Source organism: Sorghum bicolor, chromosome 9 (genome assembly GCF_000003195.3).
Source record: "Sorghum bicolor cultivar BTx623 chromosome 9, Sorghum_bicolor_NCBIv3, whole genome shotgun sequence".
Lineage (NCBI taxonomy): Eukaryota > Viridiplantae > Streptophyta > Magnoliopsida > Poales > Poaceae > Sorghum > Sorghum bicolor.
The window spans coordinates 11,578,269-11,598,959 of record NC_012878.2 but is presented as its reverse complement, the minus strand read 5'-3'; positions in this window follow the sequence as shown (position 1 = coordinate 11,598,959).

Below are 20,691 nucleotides of genomic sequence, written 5' to 3'. Positions count from 1 at the left end.
TTATTATTTGGTTTTGCATCACTACATTTCAGTGCATTCCACTAACATATTACCCCACCAAGCTCCACTTAAAGCACTGTGAGTTGTTGCACCGTCGTCGCTGTTACAATCACTCTTCCCTACAGATCGCAGCCCCGGTTCTTGCTCTTTTCAGGGAGAGAAAGAACTTGTTTTGTAAGTGGTGAGGGAGTGATTCCACATATATATTGTCCCTTTTTTTTTCCTCTACTAACATGGCAGGACGTGGAGATGGTGCCGCTGTTTCGGTGGAGGAATTTCAGGAGTTGCGTACACAAATGAATGATTTGGTGCAGCAGCTCCAAACTCTCCAATTGAACATACCACGTCGAGAACCGCCACCAAATGAGGATGATGATATTGACGAGGAGGATGAGCCACCGCGTCGTCCCGCTGGTCGTGGACGTGGCGGGCGTGGTCATGGTCTTCTTAATTTTGGTCGTGCTCGGCGCATTCCTGTTCGAGGTGGACGAGATTATGATGGTGATGATGATATGTTGTCTGACATGGATGATCATCGCCATGGTGGCCATCGTGGTTATCGTGACCGCCACCGTCGCCTTGATGATGATGGTTTAAGCAAAGTGAAAGTGTCTATTCCAAAATTTAATGGAAAAGAAAGTGCTGATGATTATTTTGAGTGGGAGACTAAGGTTGAACAGATCTTTGATTTGTATCCTTATCCTCCTGTCAAGAAAGCAAAGCTTGCTGCAATTGAGTTTTCAGGCTATGCAATCACTTGGTGGAATCAAGTGTGTACTGAACTCCGACGCGCTGGACATGATCGTATTACTTGGGAAGACATGAAGAGGGAAATGCGACGTCGTTTTGTTCCTGCATATTACTCTCGTGATCTACATTTGAAGCTAAAACGTCTTGTGCAAGGTACTCGTACTGTTGATGAATATTTTCAAGAATTGGAAATGTGTTTACTTCGTACAGGGATAACTGAAGATGAGGAATCCACAATGGCTCGATTTCTGGTTGGCCTCAATAAGCCCATTGCTGATAAAGTGGATATGACAAACTACACATGTCTCACTGAGTTGGTACATTTTGCAAAAAGGGCAGAACGACAACTTGCTGGATCTTATAAAGATCGTGCTTCATTTTCAGCTCATAATAGTGCTACTTCATGGCGCCAGTCACAGCAACACGGGTCAGGGGTGCACACACCTACATCTCGTGCAACTTCTTCCAAACATTTTGATTCCAAAGGCAAAGCTGTAAGCTCTACTCAGTCCAGCTCCTCTGCTACTGCAGCCCCAAGGCATACAAGCAAGATTGAGTGTTTTAAGTGTGGTGGTCATGGGCATAAGCAAGCTGAATGTCCCAATCGTCGTACGATTATTGCCCTTGCTGATGGTTCATATGATTCATAAAGTGAAGAGGAGGACGAGTTTCACAATGTCTTTGCAGATCATACTCTTGACACTTGTGAGTATTCAGCTGAGGATGGTACTTTTGAGCTAGGTCTGAATTATTTAGCTATTCAACCTATTCTAACTTTTGCTCCCAGTGACATGATAGAAGATGTTATTTCTCCATATTCTAATGAGATTACTAGTGCTGATTTTGATGAGTTGCTTGCTGATTTTCCTGATTTGGAGCCTTCTAAAATGAATAGATCATCTCCTTATTTGGTGGTTAGAAGAGTTCTTTCCACTCAGTTTGTTGCTGCTGAACAAGGACAACGTCATAATTTGTTTCAGTCCCGATGCAAAGTGAAAGGTCAAGTGTGTCGTTTCATCATAGATGGTGGGAGCTGCAATAATATTGTTAGTGCCTTGCTTGTTGAGAAGCTTGGCCTACCAACACGCCGCCATCCACACCCTTACCATATGCAGTGGCTGAATAATTCAGGGACAGTGAAGGTCTCATCCATGGTTCGTTTGTCTTTCTCCATTGGTGACTATCATGGTGAGGTTGATTGTGATATTGTACCCATGCAAGCATGCCATTTGCTGTTGGGTCGTCCATGGCAGTTTGATGTGGATTCGGTGCACTTTGGGCGGTCTAACAAGTATACTTTCATCCACAATGACAAGAAGGTGGTTCTTGTTCCATTATCTCCAGAAGAGATCTATGCTTCAGATGTGGCTCGCATGAAAAAAGAAGAATCTGACAAAAGAAAATTGAGTGAGGCTGCCAACACTAGTAAGGGAGAGACTTCTAACCAATCTAGCCACATAAAGCCTCTTTCCACTACAAAACAACACCACCAAAATGAGTGCTTATTTGTGAGCAGGAGTGATTTGAGAGAAGTGAGGAACACCACAGCCCCATTCTTTGTGCTCTTGCACAAGGAGGTCCTACTTTCAACTAACGATTTACCTTCATCGCTGCCTAGTGCTGTTCTTGATCTCTTACAGGACTTTGAAGATGTTTTTCCTGATGAGGTACCAGCTGGCCTTCCTCCACTCCGTGGTATTGAGCATCAAATCGATTTGGTACCTGGAGCTTCTCTTCCCAATCGTCCAGCCTACCGTGCTAATCCTGAAGAAACCAAAGAAATTCAGCGACAGGTAAAAGAGCTTTTGGACAAAGGGTATGTTCGTGAATCTCTATCACCTTGTGCTGTTCCAGTACTTTTGGTCCCTAAGAAAGATGGATCTTGGCGCATGTGTGTCGATTGTCGTGCCATTAATGCTATAACTGTACCTTGGGAAGATATATCTATGGATTTTATTCTGGGATTACCAAGGTCTCAGAGGGGGAGGGACTCTATCTTCGTTATTGTTGATCGCTTCTCAAAAATGGCACATTTTATTCCATGTCACAAGAGCGATGATGCTTCACACGTTGCTGATTTGTTTTTCAGGGAGATTGTTCGTTTACATGGAGTGCCAAAGACTATTGTTTCAGACCGAGATACAAAATTCCTGAGCTATTTTTGGAAGACATTATGGGCTAAACTTGGCACGAAGTTGTTATTTTCCACCACTTGTCACCCACAAACGGATGGGCAAACTGAAGTTGTCAACCGTACCCTGTCCACCATGCTGCGTGCCGTGCTAAAAAAGAATTTGAAGCAGTGGGAAGAATGTCTTCCACATGTCGAATTTGCTTATAATAGGGCACTACATTCCACAACAAATTTTTGTCCATTTGAAATTGTTTATGGTTTTAAGCCACATACTCCCATGGATCTTTTGCCTTTACCATTACAGGAACAAGTTAACTTGGATGCAGCGAAGAGATCCAACTTTATCAAGAAGCTACATGATGAGACAAGAAGAAATATTGAGAAGAAATCAGCACAATATGCAAAGCAAGCGAACAAAGGTAAGAAGAAGGTTACATTTCAGCCCGGTGACCTCGTGTGGTTGCATCTACGCAAGGATCGATTTCCCCAACAACGTAAGAGTAAGTTATCACCTAGAGGTGATGGTCCATTCAAGGTTCTAAAAAAGATAAATGATAATGCATACAAAATTGAGCTGCCACCTGAATATTCCAATGTTAGTCCAACATTCAATGTCAAAGACTTGCTTCCATTTGTTGGTGAGCCTGAGTCGAGGACGACTCCTTCTCAAGAGGGGGAGGCTGATGAGGACATCCCTAGCATTCATTCATCTTCAAATGAAACTCCACTTGATATAAGTGGTCCAATTACAAGAAGTAGAGCTAAACAATTGGAGAAGGAAATTCATTCTCAGGTGAACGCTAACCTTATGTTTAATAATCAGTTTATGTTGAATGATCCTATACTTTTGAGTTCTTGTTTCAATGTCCTTAGGAATGATGGAGGGTATGAACCAGCATGGGATGAAGATGGATTCAAGCCTTTGGACATCTGAACCAAGAAGCCTATTGTGTGCATAAATAAAATGGTGGTTCATTACTTCTGCATGAGAAGGCAACCAGAAGCTAGATGGCTGACCCATGGTACAAATTCCAAGCATCACCACGGACAGAATACAAGGAGTTACGTGGCATTCTACAGATGGATGAAAGCATCTTTAAGTCTATGTTGCAGCCCATCAAACGGTTCATTATTTAGACTTCCCAATAAAGAGTTATGCTCATTTTAGTAACTGCTGCCAGAAGCTGAGAAGACGCGCGAACCAGCCACGAAATCCACTAGTGGATGTGCATGCTGTCATGTATTCAAAGCTGAACGCCCCTATCTATATATATCTCTTGTACTAGACAATGGAAGGACACATCTTGCTTGGTTAAAATTCAGAATACACAAACTCGTGGAGTTTTGTTTATGCGTGAGTCTTGAGAGGCTTGCAAAACTTGTTCTTTCGATTCCTGAGGGAGTTGTAGAACGCCGAACTGCGGTTCATCCAGTTTGTGCCTTCACGTCTATACGGCGTGATTGCGTGGGCTGTTCGTCGGTACGTGGAAGGGTGATTGTCTCGGTAGTTCGTCGCGTGGACAGCCTCGCGGTGCACTGCCTCTTCACCAGGTCACGCAGCGACAAGTTATCAAGTTCGCGAATCCTACGAGAAGATCGGGCCACAACGACTTGTCTCACGCTATCCCTAGGCGTGAGCATATCAATGTCCCCGTCCCACGTTTCGGGACAAAGTTCGCGGAACAGGGCGGCCGCAGCCCACTATCTTCTTTCCTGCGTGCGGTAGGCGAGGAACTAGGAGAGGAACCATTGCTAGCTTCTAGATCTCGCTGCAAGTAGATATTTTTAGGTTCACATTATATATATTTTCACTAGCTTCCTACAAGTAGAAGAACATCAAATCGGAGCTTGGAGCAAGAAGATACTCCCATAATACCGAAGCATCAACAAGTTGTCACTGGCTGCCAACTTACTAGACTGCCAACCTAGTCATGTTCACAGAATCAGCTGTTGTGGCTTTTTATTGATCTGGTGCAGTATTTTTTCATAATCTTCTAAAGCACTTCATTAGCTTTCCAACAAATATAAGATCATCAGAAACAGGCTTCGAAACTAGGAGATATGGCCAAAATACCGAGATACACAAAAAAGTATAACTGTTGGAGCAACGGCTAATGGGCTTGCTTGGGGCTAATGTTTATACTTTGGTGAATCATCTAGTGTATATAGAAAATTATGACTATTAGATCAATAGGCAGTGGGTTGCTATACAATTGGCATTATCATGGTTTAAATACCATAGAAAATATATAGACTTCTCACACTTGAATATAAGCTCCAACCTCAAATGAGAGCTTAGCCACTGCTACAAAATGTGCCTCCATTTTTTTGTAGGGCACAAATGTTTACCAAATGAGCTGACTCTCCAAATCCATTTGCAGGATTACTGGTGTTATAAGCCACCTCTACGAATGGCTCTATATGTAAGGTCGGCTCTATATCCAACCACCCCGCGGCCCTAGAGCCACACTTATAAATAAACGCCAAATATCAAAAATTAAGTATTAAAGTTTGAATTTTCTAAATGGCCTCGGATGGAGAAATAACTAAAATAAACGTTGTAGATCTCCAAAGTTATAGAAGTTTGCTATTTACAACTTTCTCATTTGAAATCATTTACAAGTTTATTTAAATTATTGAACAACTCTAATTTCTACTCTCCAGAAGACAGCTCCGGAGACCCGAGCTTCGCTCGACTCGACTCTAACTTCCACTCTAGACTAGACTAGACTACACTTGATCTCCCAAGTGGGATTTGGAAATGAAATGATAGATGGAAGATGTGAGAGATGTGTGATGAAGGACCCCTCCTTATATAGGGGTGAGAGAGGGGGTGCCACGTCAGTGATCTACGTGCTCCTTCCTTCTCCACCCTTGGATGCACCGACCTTCCAACCGCCTTAGATGGACGGTTGAAGCATTGCCACACATGAGGAAGGTTGGTGGGAGTGAACCGACTCCAGATGGGGCCCACATGTCGGTCGGCCGACCTACCCTTTGGCTGACAGTGGGTCCCACTGACCTTCTAGAAGATCCTTAAGTTGGTGGGAGGTTGGGCCAGGTGGCATCACCCCATTGGTCGGTCGGCCGATTGACCTTTGGAGCCCCTGGCCCACCTCTGGCCTCCTGGTGGTGTCCCCACTTATCATGTGAAGTGTTGTCCAAAATTGAGTCTAGTTGCACACTTGCTTGCTTCCATGTAGTTCCAAGGATCCATGTGCTAAGTGTTTGAACCGTTGAGAGCAAGCACACTTGGATCCAAGGGTTGGGATTGACTCCTTGGAGTATGCCATGGCTCATGCCATGGAGGGGAGCCCCTGTTGGGCCCAAATCCCAGTCGGTCGACCTAGGTTATGGGGCCCACATGGCTCATTTCGTTCTTTCCTGCATTGAACAAGCTAAGAGTACAAGTGGAACTTTATTAGTGATAAATATGTTCATGTGATGCTTATCTTCCTTCAATCGAGGACTATTGATGGGCTTTTGAGGATATAGAACTTGGTCTTATTTCCCGCCAATAAGATCCCCCAAGGTTAACCTTTGCTCGTCCCGAGCAAACATTCAAGACTTGGTTCGATCGGATCAGGTATTATTACTAAGTTAACATCTTAATAATACTAAGTGGACAACAACGAACTTCTCTTTGGATGGAAAACTTAGTAATGCTAACACACCAATGTTACTTTAGCATCCATGGGGCTTATGGCATTAACTCAGTCTTGGGATGTTGAGAGATAGAACAACTTTGAATGGACATCTACTTTTCTCATTCTTTAGCAAGTTTCATGCCAGAGGTTTTTGCTAAGTTTTTCGAAAGAAATCTTAATGTTCCTCATATGGTTTCTCTTAAGTCACTCAAGTGGTGTATAAATCCTTACCGAGGCATATGAGTAAGTTGCCTTCTCTATGTAATCCTACTATAATAAAGGCTTATGTAGAGCTCAAGGTAGGAACAAGGGGATGGCATACTTACATTGCATATGTTGTGGAGTCAACCTCGGATCCTTAGAGGAAGAATAGTGTCATGCTCGAGATCAAGATATATATGTGGAAAGATGGTATGAGTATGATGGCTAGATGACTCCTTTATTTGATTGTGCTCTCTCTATTCTTTTTCTATTAAGACAAGGCTAGCATTTTTCTCTCTCTTTTTTTAAGGACTCGATGATGTTCTTCCTAACAAGGTGATTATTTTTCTATAGCCTTTGCTTTGTGTCTCATCTAACATTTGGCTATTAGAGAGAGATTCTACACTTAGAGCATGGAGCATCTATATTTGGTGGGATGGAATGGAATGGTATGGAATGTTGCATACTCCCAGTGTAGGAGCAGCAGATGTATGTGGATGGTGTGGATCTTGATCTCACTGAGCATGACAAAACTCTAAACCAAGGGTCAACAAGAGTTGACAACTCTCAACACAAGCAAGCAGCCTATGTGCTAGGTTTCTATCATGTAGAGCATATATGGCTTGTGGTAGGAATTTAACACCATTGAGGAACAATTAAGTTTTTATTCATCTTTTAAAAAATAAATTCTCTAGCAATCATGCATGCTTAGAACAATAGTATAGATCTCTTATCTTAGCTATATCATGTCTCACAACAACTTAGACTTTGTTTTAGCACTTGCAACCCACTAAGTGTTCAAGTTCATGATGGTTAAGAATACTAAGTAGTCCATACTTAGAGAAATGCTAAGTTGTAAACAAGTACTAGAAAGACATTAACTAGCAATTTCATCATCATTTCCATAGGAAGGATAGCACACATGAAGCATATATATAAAAAGGAAATAAAGCAAATAAATATTTTTTTTGAATTTTTTTATTTTATTTTATGCAAGAAGGGAACAAACAAAATGCGATAAAACAAGAATTAAATTCGGAGGTTTGGAAACTTACCTTGGATAAACTTACCTTAGTGGGGGAGAGAATCTTCCCCAAGCTTGCCTTCTTGCTCACTGGGGTGGTTGATACCCAAACCACTGGTCCCATCGGTACTCACTCTCAGCTTGGAGGCTTTGGGCCATGTCCAAGTTCTCTTGCATGAGCTGCAAGGTGGTCTGCTGTCCAATGTTGATGTTCTCCATATCACTGATGAGTGTCTCCATTTCGGACGGTGGTTGGCGCCTTCCCCTACCACGAGGGCGAGGGGTGCGTGTTGCTGAAGACGTCCTGGAGTGATGAGGTGTTTCCGTGTGCATGGAGCTCACCTCATCCTCCTCTTGTGGTGCATAAGAGGGACCAACTTGCTGTTGAGCAGCACGGGATCGTGCTCTTGTCACCCTGTCCGTCCCTGCAACAGGGTTAGCTCTATTCTCTCTTCCTAGCCTCAAGGTTAGTGATGAAGCATTATACAACCAAAGGTCCTCATTGGGGAGAGAGACCTCAATGGGATGGTTCCCATAAATCATTTTAAAGCCATTTTTGGGATCCCTCTTAATCAAATTAGCACTCTTAAACATCTGCTCACCTAAAATAGATCTATCATCCTAGATGTACTCTACTTCATTTGTTTCAAGCAAACCCATAGATTCAACAATTCTGGTGATAAGTGAAGTAAAGCATAGGGGCATGCTAGGTGCAATGGAGATCCAGAAAGGTACTAGCCACTTGACTGGTGAAAATTTGATTTTGTTTACCATGGCATAAAGGATTTGCAATTCTTTATAGCCTATATCATCCATACTAGGACCAGGGAAGAGAGTGACTATGATCCAAATGTACATGAATCTTAAGGTTGGGTTAAGGATTTGGACAGGTCTACGAACAGAGAGATTATTGGAGCAAGTAATCAACTTCCAAAACTTAGCTAAGTCAAAATTTTGCAAAGCATGATCTATGTCTAGCTCACAATCTTGATCAAAGCCTAGACGTGTACTTAGCTCACTCCAAGTTAAATTGTAATCTTTGTTGAACATGCGAAAAGTTACTCCCGTCTCATTTGATTTTAGTGTGGCAAGAAATTCTTGAGAGAGTACTTTTACACCAAATTCAAGAACTTGCCAAAATCCACCCCAACCAATGGCATAAAAGATGGTAGGAAAGTCGGTGCTCATACCTGATTGGTCCAAGAGTTGCTCGTCAAAGACAGTGGTGTAGTTGAAGCCGCAAGTGCGAAGGGTGTAGAGCTTCCCTATCTCTTCATGAGTGAGCAATAGGTTGTCGTGGGGCTCTAGTATCCTATCAGCGGGGATGAAGGGAACAAGTGTGTGCAGTTGTTCCTCCTCCACTCTTTCATGTCTCCTACTCTCGGAGTGGTGAGAGCTCGAGGATGATCCATCACCCTTCCTCTTTTTGGTGAGCTTGGCGGAGATGAATTTATTCATGCTAGCTTCACAAGTGAACAAACAAGACCGAGCTTCCTACTATACTACTATGCAGAAGGGAAATGTTTTTGGGTTTATATCTACTACTACACTAAGCTTGAGAAGGCTTGGAACACTAAAGAGAAGTGAGAAGGCCAAGTGAGCTCGAGATGATTCTGCTAGTTTTGGTGTGGGATTGAGCTCACAATGGGGGGCTATTAATAGGGGTGAAATGGCATTGCAAGACCCCCCATAGGGCTGGTGGGCCGACCGGGGTTCAACCCCTTTGAAGCATGCCTTCAACTTTGGACTGAGAATCTAGCCTCGTGCTTGCAAAAAGTCACCAAGTGGGACCACGGACCAAAAGCTCGGTCAGTCGACCGAGACTTCTGCTCCCCACCACTTTAATCATGCTATGTTGGGTTGTCTAATAAAGATGGTGGTGGTGCTGATCTAAAGTTGTTGTTGGTTGCCTCGGATTCCCATTTTTAGTATTTGGTGATAGAGAAAAGGAGAAAACAAAAGAAGGGACCAGCAACAAAGTGATTCCCATGGACCATAGGGACCCTTAAGCATGCATTGTCCCTATGCTAGCTTTGGCTGTTGGAATATTCCCTAAAGCATCACAATGCTTAAAGTAGCATCCTAAGCTAAAGTCATAAGCATTGGACCATCTCACCTTGAATTCTAGCTAGTGTGTTGAGCATGGGATCCTTTGACATCATCATTGGGAGATAGCTGGATGCTTGGTGGCACCAAGGCAAGGTCGGTTGACCTGCTGAAGGGTCGAGATGGTGAACTAGAGGGGGGTGAATAGTCCTTTCTTAAAATTAATACGCCGGCTAACCGAAAGAAATGCGGAATTAAAACTATCGGTCTAGCCAAGACTACTGTTGACGGTTCTTAAGTATCAATTTTAATCATTAAATAAATAAAGAAAATGACCAATATACAAGCAACACCTAGAATTAGGGTTTGATCTAACAGAATTCCACGAGTTTTGCTGTTTATCTATTTCTGTAGGGGGTTATCAGGAAATATGGAAGAAAGGCCCACACGTCGGAATTACATAGAGATATGAACTTGTGCGCCAATTTTCCTCGGCCTAGAAGGTTCCAAAAGCTACACGAATGAGCGGGCTCACAGGCAGGGTGCCCGCCCAACCCCCCTAGGCACCCGCCCTCCTCTGCTGGCTAATCAGCACGAGTCTCGCGGATTATGCTCAACCGCCTTTGAGGATCAAGGAAAACCGTTCAATCAAGGTCGGTTTGATCCGACGGCCCAGATTCATTTGAGAGGGCTATATAAGCGAGGCCCCTGGCCCCTGGAGAAATCAATCCCCATTATTCATTAGCATATTTTCTAGAGAGGATTCAGAGAGAGAGAGAGGTTCCTTTAGGGTTCCAACCTCATAGGGCTTATCATCCAATGTGAGAGTAGAATTAGTTCTACTAGATTGAGAGAGATAGAGTGGAGGTGTAGATCGGAGGAAGCTCGGCCTGTCGGTGTCTACTCCGAGGTTGTACCTGTGGGATCAAGTCTCTTAACCCGAGGCTTGCTCCTAGGATTCTTCAGTATTTCGACTTCTAAATTCTAGTAAGTTCTTTGCTTTATTGTTCTTTGGTTTATGAGTTTACTTTGATCTCTTCGCGTAGAGTTTAGAGTAATCATCTCTAGCATAAACATGATGTTTGGGCTAGGATACTCATAGATATCACCTGTCTAGCCGGACCGTGGTAGTAGTGAGGAACGTGACATTTCCGAGTTACCTTTGTAGCCCATAATCCCGTTAGCAGGATCGATAGGGTTTATAGGTGCGGGTCGAACATCCTATGTGGTGTCTAGATTCCGTTAGCCTCCCCAACAGAACAGTAGATTATCCTTACCAAGGTTAGAACGAGGGTGCAGTTGAAGTCTTCTCTATACATCACTCACATCAAGTCATAGTGGTTCTAGCTTAAAGGTTAGTAGTAATAGACCTAGTTAGTCAGATGCACGCTTTCTCCTAGTGGTAAAAATATAAATACGATACTCTGGATAACATCTCGGGTGAAGTGCTCACCGATATCCGTGCGCTTGCGGATCAATTCCTAATTGCGTTACCAAATATCAACAAGCATTTCTGGCGCCGTTGCCGTGGAGAAAGATGGTTTGCTGAGATAACCTTGAGTCTTACGACTAGCTTGTATCTATACTTTTATCCTTTTACTTACATTTTTGCTTTATTTTTATCTTATGGAAAACTAAAATTCTAAATCGATCCATGAATCTGCAACACCCTCAATAACTGACCTTTTACCATGGGAGTCATCACAGCCTATCCAAACATCCCAGTATAGGTTAAGTTCCAGGTTGATTGCCATGATTCAAAACCTATCTTTTTCAGGACAGGAAGACAAAAACCCTTACCTTCATATTAGAGATTTTGAGCAAACATGTGATTGTCTTCACATTGAAGGAATTCCTGATAAAACTTTGCATTGGAAGCTTTTTCCTTTTTCTTTAAGGGGAGAAGCTATACGATGGTATTGTTAGAAGGTAAGTCAACAACGAGGTGAATGGGGAGTTTTAGGAGCCAACTTTTGTCTAGATTTTTATTCCCTCAGCCATATCGGCGACCTTGGACTCGAAGCCCTATCTTTTAAACAAAAAGATAATGAAACTTTGGGAGAATCCTGGAAACGTTTTTCTGACCTTTTAGAATCTGGTCCAAAACTTAATCTTGAAGACCCTGTTCTTTTATTTCACATTTTTGAGGTCTTCAGAAAGATCAAAAACAAATGCTACATACAATGTCTAGAGGTTCTTTCTTTCGCATCCCTACTGATGACGCTAGAGCGATCCTAGATAGAATCCTAGAAGCTGAGATGGATAATACCCTTCATGATGAAACCCACGAAGCTGAAGTAGAAACTGTTCCAAATTCTCCATCTACTTTAGCTATCCCAAGTTCTGAGCCACAAAAGGAAGAAATTCCACCACTTGATTTCATGCTGGATATAGAATCTGATCTTTTCGCCGATTTTGGAAACATTTCAAACTACCATTCTATAGACAGACCCCAAAACGGCCATTTTAGCATTTGTTTGCCAAGTGAACATCAATCAAGAGAGCTTATCTCAGTCATGAGTAGCAAATGGTTGGAAGAGTTAGAGCTTTCCTTTGATGTGATCCGTTTGGACACACCTCCTATAACTATACGCTGTGCTTATGATTCTGATCAATTTGATGCTCTCTATAATCCTATTGTGGGGATCAACATCATGTCTGAATCTTTTGCACTTAAATAATTTAAAAAACTGGTCTTAACCCCCACAACAAAGGTCATAAAGGAATCTTTGGGATGATTAGTCCCCAGTCTTGGAATTATTAATGTCCTACCCTTTATGGTAGAAGGCTCCATGGTTCATTTGAACTTCTATATCTTTGATACATGGGATTTCGACCTGTTGATAGGACAACCTTTTAGAAGACTCCTTTATGAAGGTCAAATTGGAAAGCTACACATTTCTTTTGGAAAAGATTTTAAATTGCCAATAACGATTTCTCACTCCTTAAATAATAAGACCGAGTCATACCTTTTGCCCGATCCTATGGAGGAGGTAAAGGCTGCATCTCTAGAGCATTTAAATGAACCAGACTTAGAAGAAGAAGCTCCTTTCTTCACAGAAGAAGAGGCCAAACCTTCTGAATCTGAACCCTTAGACGAGTTTGTAGAAACACCTAGACCTCCCATAGAGCTTAAAGCTTTACCACCTGGTCTTACCTATGCTTTCCTAAATAATAATCCAGAGTTTCCTATGATCATTAGTGATAAACTCACTCAGGAGCAAACTCTGCGATTGATAATCATTCTTGAGAAACATCACTCAGTATTCGGGTACTCACTCCAAGATCTTACAGGAATCAGTCCTATGATTTGTACCTATCGTATTCCGACAGATCCTTCTGTTTCACCTTCTCGAGAGCCCCAACGTAGACTTAACAATGCGATGAGAGAGGTAGTTAAAAAGGAAGTTATAAAGTTGCTGCATGCAGGGATTATATACCCTGTGCCGCACAGTGAGTGGGTGAGCCCAGTTCAAGTTGTGCCTAAAAAGGGAGGCATGACTGTCGTTACGAATGAAAAGAACGAGCTAATTCCACAACGCACCATCACAGGGTGGCGGATGTGCATAGACTATAGGAAACTGAAAAAAGCCACAAAAAAGGATCATTTTTCTTTACCTTTCATAGATGAGATGCTTGAGCGATTAGCGAACCATTCGTTCTTCTGTTTCTTAGATGGATATTCAGGGTATCACCAGATCCCGATCAATCCCGATGATCAAAGCAAAACCACTTTTACATGCCCATACGGAACTTATGCTTATCGTAGAATGTCTTTTGGGTTATGTAATGCACCAGCTTCTTTTCAAAGATGCATGATGTCTATATTTTCTGATATGATTGAAGTGATTATGGAAGTTTTCATGGATGATTTCTCTGTATATGGAAAAACTTTTGATAGTTGTCTTGAAAACTTAGACAAGGTTTTGCAAAGATGTCAAGAAAAGCACTTAGTCCTTAATTGGGAAAAATGTCATTTTATGGTTAGGGAAGGAATAGTGCTGGGACACCTAGTGTCTGAAAGAGGTATTGAGGTAGACAAAGCTAAAATCAAAGTAATTGAACAACTACCTCCACCTGTGAATATAAAAGGAATTCGAAGCTTTCTTGGCCATGCTGGTTTTTATCGCAGATTCATAAAAGATTTTTCATTTATTGCTAGACCACTTACTCTTTTGCTAGCCAAGGATGCTCCTTTCGAATTTGATGATGCATGCCTAACATCTTTCCATTTATTAAAGAATGCACTCATGTGTGCACCAATCATTCAACCCCCTGATTGGTCGTTGCCTTTCGAAATTATGTGTGATGCTAGTGATTATGCTGTGGGGGCAGTTTTGGGACAAACTAAAGATAAGAAGCATCATGCAATTGCTTATGCCAGTAAAACTTTGACACGAGCTCAATTTAATTATGCAACCACTGAAAAAGAGCTTCTGACCGTTGTCTTTGCCATTGATAAATTTAGATCTTATTTAGTTGGAGCTAAAATAATTGTTTATACTGATCATGCTGCACTAAAATATCTGCTCACTAAAAAAGATGCTAAACCTGGCCTAATTAGATGGATCTTATTACTTCAAGAATTTGACATAGAAATAAAAGATAAAAAAGGAGTAGAAAATTCTGTTGCTGATCACTTGTCTAGAATGCATTTTAAGAATCCACAGGAAACCCCCATTAATGATTCACTCCGGGACGACATGCTCTACGGGATTAACAGGTCTGACCCCTGATATGTAGATATTGTTAATTTTATGGTTTCAGGGTATATACCACCAGGAGCGAACAAGAAGCTTATTCAAGAAAGTCGTTCACATATATGGGATGAGCCATACCTCTTCCGAGTATGCTCTAATGGCTTACTCAGGAGATGTGTGACCATCGAGGAAGGATGGAAGATCATCAACAAATGTCATTCATCACCATATGGAGGTCATTATGGAGCATTCCGTACACATTTAAAGATCTGGCAGTGTGGATTCTACTGGCCTACAATGTATGAAGACACGAAGCAATATATCAGAAGTTGTGGGCCATGTCAAAGGCACGGAAACATAAACATAAGAGATGCCATGCCACTCACCAACAACCTTCAGACTGAGCTCTTTGATGTCTGGGGAATAGACTACATGGGTCCATTTCCCCCATCAAAGAAGTGTGAGTTCATCTTGGTGGTAGTTGACTACGTCTCCAAGTGGGTGGAGGCACTACCTTGCAAACACGCCAACAACATCAGTTCAAAGAGGATGTTTGAAGAAATTATATTTCCAAGATTTGGAGTCCCCAGAGTAGTGATTAGTGATGGAGGAACAAACTTCATCGACAAATGCTTTGAGCACTATCTATCAAAACATGGAATCCATCACAACATCGGTACCCCCTATCATCCCCAGACAAGTGGCCAAGCAGAGACTTCCAACAAGCAAATCAAGAATATTCTTTAGAAGACAGTCAATGAGATGCGAACGACATGGAAGGACAAGTTACCTGATGCACTCTGGGCGTATCGGACAGCATACAAGACCCCAATTGGAATGTCCCCATTCCAGTTGGTGTACGGGAAGACTTGCCACCTACCTGTTGAACTAGAGTTCAAAGCACACTGGGCCATAAGGAGATGGAATATGGACCTAGATGTCGCTGGAGATCATAGAAGAATACAACTATCAGAATTGGAAGAATGGTGGGAGAAAGCATATCACAACTCGAAGATCCACAGGCAGGGTGCCCGCCCAACCCCCCTAGGCGCCCGCCCTCCACTGCTGGCCAATCAGCATGAGTCTCACGGATTATGCTCCACCGCCTTTGAGGATCAACGAAAACCGTTCAATCAAGGTCGGTTTGATCCGACGGCCCAGATTCATTTGAGAGGGCTATATAAGCAAGGCCCCTGGCCCCTAGAGAAATCAATCCCCATTATTCATTAGCATATTTTCCAGAGAGGATTCAGAGAGAGAGAGAGGTTCCTTTAGAGTTCCAACCTTATAGGGCTTAGCATCCAATGTGAGAGTAGAATTAGTTCTACTAGATTGCGAGAGATAGAGTGGAGGTGTAGATCGGAGGAAGCCCGTCCTGTCGGTGTCTACTCTGAGGTCGTACATGTGGGATCAAGTCTCTTAACCCGAGGCTTGCTCCTAGGATTCTTCAGTATTTCGACTTCTAAATTCTAGTAAGTTCTTTGCTTTATTGTTCTTTGGTTTATGAGTTTACTTTGATCTCTTCGTGTAGAGTTTAGAGTAATCATCTCTAGTGTAAACATGGTGTTTGGGCTAGGATACTCATAGATATCCCCTGTCTAGCCGGACCGTGGTAGTAGCGAGGAACGTGACATTTCCGAGTTACCTTTGTAGCCCATAATCCCGTTAGCAGGATCGATAGGGTTTATAGGTGCGGGTCGAACATCCTCTGTGGTGTCTAGATTCCGTGAGCCTCCCCAACAGAATAGTAGATCATCCTTACGAAGGTTAGAATGAGGGTGCAGTTGAAGTCTTCTCTATACATCATTGTTGGGTATTCTTAACATCATTACCAAAAGTAGACTTAGTTTTCTAATTCTAGTAACAGTGCCAAAAATGCCAAACCTATCCCTCATACCACTTAAGCCAAGTTGTCATCCCTAGCATGACATGAGAGACGCGGTATTGAAATATGCAATTGCTCTTCTAAATAAATAATGAATGGGATCTGCAAGCGCACAGATTAATACCGATGTAGCATTTTAACCGGGAAGTATTCCAGGTATCGTTATTTATATTTTTACCACTGGGAAGGGATTAGCAATCATCAATATTGATTACAGAATAGAATATGAGATTGAGTATCTATCATTGCATGTATAATTGAGAACATTTATCTAACTCTTTCATACAGGGATAAGTGTCACATAAAAGATATATGAAGTAATGAATAGTGATATTAGCAAGGTAAATGAGAAACATAGCAATCACTCCCCTATAATAATGTTGCTCTGCCAGCCCAATACACGAGAGGGGGACTATATAAGAATCAATGAAACTGTCACTATCATGAACTACCCCACGATCTGGCATATTGGGTACAATCGCAGATAAATACGGTATAAGCACCACGCCTACATAATACCTATCATTTACCCGTAGATCCGATGGATAAACGCTATACGATCCTAAACATGTATATAGATCCAATCTAACTAAACCAAGTACATAACTATGATAAACTAAGAACAATATAATCTTGAATATAAGCAAGTAGAGCAAAGTCATAAGCAATATATTGAAGTAGAACAAAGTCATATTCACAATATTGAAGAACAAAGATAATTAGAAGAACAATTAGAAGCACAATTAGAGAATTACCAAGAATCCTCTTGACAGATCCGGAAACCAATTGAAGATTGACTCCTTCTTGTTCTAATCCTATGTAGCTATGCTAATCTAGATGTCTAATTGATGTGGTGGCTCTAGGCTTGATCAGGGGCTTCTTCTCCCTTGAGAATAATGAATTAGGGTTGAGAGGCTCTCTCCTCCAGGGGCCAGGGGGTCTGGTTTTATAGTCCCTTCAAGTGAATATGGGCCGTTGGATCAAACCGACATTAATTGAACGCTTATCCTTGATCCTTTAGGTCGGTGGAGATTGATCCCGAAAGAGAGTCCTGTTTGGACTCCAACAGGGGGCGGGCGCCCAGGGCATCTGGGCGGGCGCCCAGTGCCTGGCCCCGTTCGGCCTCCGCTTCCTTCCCGTGGCTTCTGGAGTCTTCTAGATGTAAGATAATTGCGTGGCACGTTGATATCTCTATGTAATCCCGACGTGTGGGCCTTTCTTCTGTATTTGCTGATAACCCCCTGCAAAAATAGACAAACACCAAAACTCGTGGAATTCTGTCAGATAAAACCCTAAGTCTAGATGTTGATTTCATTTGGATCCTTTTCTTTGTTTATTTGTTAATTAAATTTGATACTTAAGGACCGTCAACAAACTCCCCCAAGCTTACCTCTTGCTCGTCCCTAAGCAAAGATAGATTAGAAGTTGCTGCAATACTCTTAAAAATTGACGGTACACATGCTCTTTAAATAAAATCTCATCTCTGAGTTATAGTAAACTGTCAAGACTTAAAACTTACTTACTTTACCTTTCACCATAGGACTTGTAACCGTCACTTCTGTCTTGAGTAGTTAAAAGATAGAACAGTCTAGTCAAGTGCCATGTCTCTTATTCTTGATCAGCTATAGCTCTAGAGTTTTTGCAGATTTTCAAATAAAATTCAGAGATTCCTTGTATGACTCTCTCAAATCTCTCTTTTGTGGTATTTCTGGATCCTTACCAAGACAGTGATGGTATATGCCTTCTCTCAAGATATGTGGTATTTATGGTATAAGGCATAGTGACATTGTCTTCTCTCTCACCCTACTCTAATAAGGCTTTAATATCTGGAGCTCATAGGTGGGAGATAAAATATACATACTTACAAGACATTTATTGCATAGTCAAACCATGGATCTAAAGAAACAAATCAATAAATCAAATCAAGATGTGCATGTGTGGCGAATGAATGGTGTATGGTGATGATAATGATAACAATGGTGAAAGCCTAATTCTACTTTTGCTCTTTGAGGGGATACATACCTTCCTTGCTTTTTGAAATTTTGTGAGGAGAATGAGATGCTCTATATTTTCTTTTTCTTTCCTCTCAGGTGGGTATTTTGTACCCCTAATTCTACTATCGGACACTTGTCCATTTTTACCTCTCGTCTCACTTTTTTTCTTTTCTTTCGAGGTTCCGGGAACTTGCCCCTTTTTATTTCCTCGTATCTTTTTTTCTCTCTTCTTTTTTTTTATTAGAGCACTCATCTCTTGAGATAATATAGCAAGTGGTAGTAACAAGATAACTTGAGCATTTATTTCACAGGGGAAAAACAGAAATGTTTTTGGCTATTCTCTCCCGGATTAGGAGTAGAATATTTTTGGGTGGTTCTGGAGATGGAAATGGGTGGATATATGTGGATGGTACTTCCGGAGTAGAAGTAGCATGTATGAGTGAACGTGCAAGTGAATCTTGATTTAACCACATGACAAGCTCCTAGGTGTCTACACAGCTTGACCACACTCAATGCTCATAAGCAGTAAAAAGTAAATGTGTGGCTCAAAGTCTAGCAAACATGTATATATGGCTGTGGTAGGAATTTAAACTATCATCATACAGGAACTCATCATTTAATATTTTAAAGATTTTTTTAAAGATAAAATTCTCCAGAATTCTAGCATCTCTAGGAACACATAAACAGCAGCTCAACCTTCCCATATCGTATTCGTTAACAACTTAGACTTCAGATCAAGTTTTCATCCCACAAGTTCAGGTTTATAGCAAGCTTTAAATTATAACAGTTATGTCTAAACTTGAGAGAGAACTTCAAATTTGCAATTAAGGCAGAGCAACTATTCATCATATCTATGCTAGAGTTTTATTTATTAGAATCCAGTTTAGCATAGCCACTTTATTTATTTATTAAACACACTAAGCAAAAGATATATATATCTATATAGGCACAAAATCTTTATTAGGTTTTTCCTGGTTTATGTATATTTATATTCTAATATAATATAAGTATAAAGATAGATAGAAATACTTATCGAGATAAATGCTTGTGCTCTCCCCCAAGATGAATTTTGACGTAATTTCCTTTGATGTAGCTAGCAGGTGGCAGAGGTGTATTTGAAAGTCAGCAGCATTCTGACAGCGATTAGAATGTCCTCCGTCTGCTAGTCTTCTTGATTCTTGATTTCTATGGAGCCCAAATAGACAACAAAGCTTTGTGGAACTGATTAAGTGTTAGCATAAATATCTAGCCTTTATCATGTTGAGACTCCTTAATAGATGTTACTCTCTATTTTTATATTTTCATTTTATAAAGCAGAAAAGAAATATTTATTTTATTTTTATGCCACCACAGTGAATGTACTTATGGGTTTCATGCCACTCGTATACTCACATGGGGCTTACTGTTTTAACATTTTTATTTTCTTTATAGGATAGTATGAACATAATTAACTAAGCAAACTATTTTAAATAATTGAAAGGGAAAGGATAACTACCAAGTCTACCTCTTGGCAAGACGTTTGGTGTTTTTAAGTCCTCCGAACGGGACTCTCCGTTTTCTTCAATTATCCTGGGATTCGTTGGGTGACGTAGTCGGTAATTCCGGCAGCGCCTCCTCTTCATGTATAGTTATCTTTTCTCTCCACACCTGACTCGGTGCTACGGTCTCCTCAGGATAGCTCTGTTTAAACTATATGTCTTCTGACCTTACTACTTCTCCTTCATAGTCTGCCCATCCGTCCTTGATGATTTGCCTCCTCTGGTTGCGGTTGTGTCGTTTCCTGACCTGCTTAGAGTCTTCAACGATATAGTTAGGGTCAGTAAAATAGCGACGTACCTTCTCTGAGGGGAAGTGCATATGGACTTCTCTAGTTCCAATGTAGATGATTGCTTTAACGGTGCTGAGGAACGGTCTTCCAAGGATGATGGGTGGATCGTACTCGTCTTCTCCCATGTCAATAACCTGAAAGTCTGTGTAGACAAAATGATCGTCTATTTTGACTGGGACATCAGTTACTGTTCCTTTAACTTCTCGAAATGTTTGATCTGCCATCTGGAGCTGAATATATGTTGGTTTTAGGGGCATGGTTCCGAACAAGAGCCGATAGGCGACTGCGGCCATTATGTTGACGCGTGATCCGGTGTCGCAAGTCGTCTTGTAGAAGTTATATCCATTTATGGAGCAATAGATGCTTGGCATTCCTCGGTCATCCTTCTTGGTCAGACACGGTGACTTAAGTTGATGATCTTGACCTCCATGAACTGCAGTGACCATCTTAGCTGACTCGGTCCACACTTGCTTGTTCCTGTT